The following is a 6,406-nucleotide window of genomic DNA, read 5'->3' as shown; positions in this document are numbered from 1 at the left end:
TCTTTGAACTTACAGTTGTATTATGCATATTATATGTTGTGTTCTTGTTGCAAAGTAGTCATTCATATCTTTGGAATAGCATTTGTTCCGTATGTAAAATTCTTTGTATGAAATAAGAAAAAGAAGAAAAAAAAAAACCCCATATTTTGACTTTTTTAAAGGTTTTTTGTTTTTTTGTTTGTTTGCTTTTTTTGGAATTGTCAATACTCTTTTTTTAAAAATAATTACGACATATTAAAATGGAGTGGAAGATGTATTTTGATAGTTTATGCTCTCAGTTAAGTGGCACTTGATAGTTTTTCAAATTTTATCTGTGGTGATAGGTGATAGAGGAATTCTTATTTGATTGCATGTTTGCATATGTAGTGTGTCATTGTGAGAGAGCAAAATCAAAGTTTTATTATTTTCCAGGTCTTCCTTCTTTACTGGGTTTTGAAGCAGCTAAAGAATGAATGTTTTCTTTATTCATATGTCATCAATAAATCCTCATGTTTTCTTTTTCTCTTTTTAAAATATACTATTTTGCAATAAATTAATAAAATAATTGTTTAAAACAATGTCTTTTATATGGAATTATCCTTGTTTTCTCTTGATTTTAAATGTTAACGACTGGGCGGGGTCTTCTGACCTCCCACAGTGGGCACTTGCATCGTCTTTTATCCCCTAGCCTATATCTGTTTTACAACTTGTTTTCTGTCTTTGTCTTGGAATGAGATTACTTAGTTTTGTTTTGGCCCTAGCCGGATTCCTTGGCTTGGAGGGAAACAGTCAAATGTAAGTTAAAGTTTTGGGAGATTTTTTTTTTTTCCTTGTAAATCATCTCTCTGTTTTGTACTGTTACATCTTTTGTTTTGAATCATGATTTGTAAACATTTAAGTGTATTCCTCTTAGTGGGATCATGTGCTTATGTTATCTCAAACTACTTACACTGATATTGGATATTGTGCTCCTGGAATCATCTGTTCCTTATTTGAACCAGTCTCCTCTGTCTTACTTTCTTTTGTGGGCTTTTAATTGTAAATCTGAATCTTTTATATTATTCCATTTTCTTCCTTTTTACTGTTGCTGAAATGATCTAAAAAAGAATGAACTGCAATTTCAACAAGATGTAATATCCATAGACACTGACTAACACTTTAAAAAAAGAGCAGCTGGTCCCCTTTAGGCATATGGACACAAAGCCACTTGGGGGATATAGACATAAAGCTATAGTTGGAAGAAGAAAATACAAATGGGTTGTTAAGCAACACTAACGTGACCATTTGTCATCTGCATTTTTTTGTCCCTTTCTGTTTCCTCCCTCTAAAAGGCTCCATACACGCCCGGCTTTGATCCTGGTTCGTACGCTGATCAGGCAAACCGGGGTGAAAACGCAATGTGTGTGGCCAAATACCTGGCCGATAAGCAGGGGGACGGTCGATCGCTCGCAAAGCCCGCCTTGCTTAATATTTTTCGAGGCGATCGGGGGCGTGGCAGTATAAAAAATTGGACAATTTTTTTGGGATTTTTGCTGTTTTGACGTCAGATTCGTGATCGGCGTCGAATTTACAATAGGTTTGATACCAAGAACTATGTTTTTACTCCAAAAATTGATGAAATTAGAAATAAATTTTAATTAATATTGAGGCTATGTGGCAGACAGAACAGTGCCCCTCCCTGTTTTGTGATGGATCAAGTGGTAACTCTCGCTTTCGGATCGGAAGGTTCAGGTTTCGAGACCCGCTCTGAGTGGCGCAGAGTTGAGTCCTTGGAAAAGGCTCTTTACTCACATTCTCTCACCTTAGTCAGGTGTAAAATGAGTACATGGCCGTTCGTTGTCTTTGTTGGGAAAAAATGTCACATCGCCTGACAGGCGTCATGTCTCGTCTTTCAAGTTTAATATTGCTGTTGCCTTGGGACCCATTGTAAAGCGCTTTGAGCACGTGGATATTGCGCCAAATAAATGCTGTGTTATTTTTTTAAAATAATATTTTCATGAAGGTTGCGCCAGGAAGAGGTAGATGAAGTAGATGGCAAAAGTTTCGTTCTTGATCATCGTAAAATTTATAAAGGATTTCATACAAAATAAAAAATAGATTTCATAATTTTCAATTTAATGATATAATAATATGCCAGTTCTTTTTTCCCCTCCTCACTCGTTGACGCGACATGACGGTCGACCTTGACACAGACATTTGGGATTGGCAAATGCCAAAAGCCTTGACTAAGTGATGACAGGGGTGGGCATTGTAACCTTGAATTATAATCTACAAACAACGCCCCCCCCCCCCCAAATAAAAAGAGCTGTGTGCGTGTGTGTGGTGGTGGTGGTGGGGGGGGGGGGGGGTGCGAATGCGAGTAGTCCCGAGGAGTACCCATTTAACCTGCCACGGGAGCACTGTCGATTTGTTTTATAAATAATAATATTAATAATAATATTTATGACGATAAATAACAAATCTTTATTGTCCACAAAATGGAAAAATTTCCGTGGTCTACGTTGCTTTTAAACTTAAATCGGATTGCAAATGTATTGATGTTATGCGTATTGGAAAAATACTCACATCTCCATCGGGGTATAACATATTAACACACAAAACTGCAAACTCGAACGTTCATAGTCTGATTGATATAACTTAGTGATACGTTAATTATAAAAATGGCTGTTTAAAAGAAATAACAACGGGTTGACTAACGTCAAATTAATTCCTTCTATTGATGCTCTGTGTTAAATTAAAATACTCACAAACTCCGCCAGCCAGAAATATCACTCCAGCCCAAAAATCTACATGGAACCTTGAACGTTATAGTAGTCTGATATATTTTAATGAGAACTAATCATACAATGGGTGTCTAAAAACAAGAACAATGAGATGAGTGACGTCAATTTGGTTCCTTCTATAAATATCCAAGAACTTTACTCACTCCATCCGCTCTCTCCTCCTTCAATACATATGAATCTATTCTCTCATCACTTTTTTGTGCGGCTATGCATGTGGTCTTGTGAAATGACACTCGCCTTTGGACTCGCGACGGTGCACGAATGCGGACCGGACTTTGCTGATTGGGTCGATCGTCATAACATAATAGTGTGAATCATAAGAAGCTGCTGCCTTTGGATCGGACGGTACTGGATTCGAGTCCCGCTCTGAGTGGCGCATAATTGAGTCCTTGGAAAAGGCTCTTTACTCGCATTCTCTCACCTTGTTCACTGTTAAAATGAGTACCTCGCTGTTTACAGCGTCGTCTCTGTCGGGAAACAATTGCAATATCGCTTAACAGTCATGTCTCGTCTAACATGTTTTTATGTTGGCCAAGGACCCTTATAAAGTGATTTGAGCACCTTTATTGAATATAGCGGTATATATAGCGCAAGTAAATTTCTCTCTCTCTCTCTCTCTTCTCTCTCTCTCTCTCTCTCTCCTCCCTCTCTCTCTCTCTCTCTCTCTCTCTCTCTCTCTCTCTCTCTCGACATGTTAGATTATTATAGCTATTGCTACATATGATGCGAATATCTTGGACGGTTATTGATGCTATGAGTTTAGGTAACATGCTCACAACATCCACCAGTTGGAAATAACGTACCGTCACACAAAACTACGAGTAATCTTGAACATTAAAAGTCTGATTGATATAGTTTAGTGAGAACTTTTTATCAAAATGACTGCCTTAATACATACAATAACAAAGAGTGGAATGATGTTAATTTCTTTCCTTCAACAGTCTAATTGATATAATTTAGTGAGAAGTAATCACTATTGTGCGCAAGACGAAAGATAGAATAACAGACAGTAACTGGGATCGGTTCTGTCGGCCACATAGCCTCACTATTAATTAAATTTTATTTCTAATTTCACCAATTTTTGGAGTAAACACACAGTTCTTAGTATCAAACCTATTGTAAATTTGACGCCGATCACGAATCCGACGTGAAAACAGAGAAAATCCGAAAAAAATTGTCCACTTTTTTATACTGCCACGCCCCCGATCGCCACAAAAAAATATCTCCCCGTGTGTGGGCAAAAATCATCTGCGATTAACGCAGGATCGGGTCACAGCGACCCAGCAGTGCCTGTTCGGCGATCCGTCCCCCGATGAGATCTGTCCGTCTATGGGGGGCTTAATACTGACTGTCCTCTTTGCATTTTCCAAAATACTTACCTGCTGGCATTAATCTTATGAGCAATATTGAAATCTTATGAGATGCACGGGGAAAGTACCATCATTTTTTTTGTTGGATATGCAAAATCAACAATAATGAGTCTGTCAGTTTACTTATACATTGCGGCAATCTTTTCAAAGAGTTAAAATGGGACAACCTGACGCACAATACCGCCATGACCCAAAACAGCAGTATGTTTTAACTATTGTGATAAAACTAGATTTAGTTTTTTTTGTTCCTTGTTTTAAATTTCTAGTCAAAAAGCATAATCCTGGGACATGCAAGAGAAAATGATTATTTTAAAGCAATTATGGGTTTTTAGGCAAATAAATCGCACATTTTTTTGCAAATTTTTCTGTTTTTAGCTTGCAAAATTTGGGATTTTTCTTTTGCAAAAAACCGCCATTTAGCCTTATGTCAAAGTGACTCCAGTTGACGGTATAACATTAACATTTGAACCGAAGAAGAGACATCAGTATGGTGTTTTTCGGCATCTTCTTTTTTAAGCCAACATTCTGTCGACCTTTCCATCTCGAGAGCAGTTTCTAATGGGGAGAAAGACTTGCCATAAGTTTATGCCAGTTCAGTCGCCTTTTGAGTGTATTTCCTGACCTCCCATAGTGGGCAGGGAGGTACATGCTGTGTCTTCTATCCCCCCATACCCGTTTTCCAATTGTTTCTTGTCGTTGTCTTGGAATGAGATTACTTGGTTTTGTCCTGACCCTGGCTGGAATTCCTTAGCTGGGAAGGAAACAATCGAATGCACAGTTATAGTTTTGGGAGATGATATTTTTTTTCCTTGTAAATCAGCTCTCTGTTATGCATTGTATTATATTAAGTTTACATGTTATATTATACGAGTATGATTGGTAAACATTTGAGTGTATTCCTCTTAGTTCGGACCTGTGCTTGTGTCTGGATGAGACTTTTAGTTAGGTGATCTCAAACTAAGTACTTTGATGGTGTGCTCTTGGAATCTACATCTGTTCCCTATTTGAAGCAATTCCCCTTTGTCTCACCTTTTCTTTTGTGCTTTAATTGTAATTCTAGAACTTTTTACTATCCCATTTTCTTCCGTTTTACTGGCGCTGATATGACCTTAATGTGTTGCAAGCGCCGTAAAACCCTTAAAAACAAACAAACAACTTTTGAGTGTATCAGTGTGGACATGGACCTTATAGATCAATCAAAAGATGAGATGAGAGTTCTCTCTGTAATCCTTTCCTTTTCTTCACGGCCCAGTAGAGGAAAACAATGCACAGATAGAGAGTTGCAATTGAGTGGTCAGACAATGTAAACAAATACACGTCATTGGGTGGACTGCGATCACGTTTCACATTTTGTGATGCAGACAGCGAGTTCTGAGTCAATTAGCCCATCGTGTCAGGTAATCCTTTGATGTCAGTTAACAAGCATTGCGCGTCTGATCTAGTCGGGGTCAGAGGGACAGTGGAATTGCGTTGACGGGAAAGCTTTTTTCACGCATGATATGATATTAACGTGCCGAACTGGTTCAATGTGAAACGCATTTTCATTACCTTTTTTAATTGTATTTTTTAGATATTTTTCTCAAAACAAGATGGAATCAAGATGTAGCGATTAAGTGGAGAAGGTGTGCGATGAAGTGTAGCGATTATATAGAAAAGCGGAGTGTGCAATTAACCGATGTGCTATTAAACGGAGTGAGCTGTCGTAAGCAGATGTAGATTCCAAGAGCACACTATCAAAGTACTATCTATATATTTGACTTTTTCCCTCTCAGCAAGGGCATCCGTCCAGCGTCACGACAAAACCAAGTAATCTAATTCCAAAACAAAGACAGAAAGCAAGTTGGAAAACAGATAAGGGGGATAGAAGAGATAGTAATAGTTAGTAGGCTAACTCCCTGTACATTATGGGAGAAACTTAGTTTAGTATGTAAAAGTTTTAAAAAATCAAATGCCAAAATGATAACACCGCACAAGAACATAGATGCACACATCTAATTTTGATTTTAATTAAAATCCATGTGATTAGTTTTAAATACCGACATTTTTATTTAAATGCGCACTTAAAATTGATAGATCTACATCTTATAATATTAAAGACAAAAACAACCAAGGCATTAACCATAATAATATAAAATTTGGACTGATTTTAACAACTGATTTTTCAAGTGAAAGAGGCTGTTATAAATGCTGTGTGCTTGACTAGGAAACTCACAATTTTGCCAGTCGAATATATAACGGACCAACACACAAATATATGTGTAACCTTAAACGTTT

The sequence above is a fragment of the Berghia stephanieae genome, chromosome 3 (genome assembly GCF_034508935.2).
Source record: "Berghia stephanieae isolate SIO BIC M18660-M18661 chromosome 3, UCSD_Bste_1.3, whole genome shotgun sequence".
NCBI classification, from domain to species: domain Eukaryota; kingdom Metazoa; phylum Mollusca; class Gastropoda; order Nudibranchia; family Aeolidiidae; genus Berghia; species Berghia stephanieae.
Note: the sequence above shows the minus strand (reverse complement) of the source record.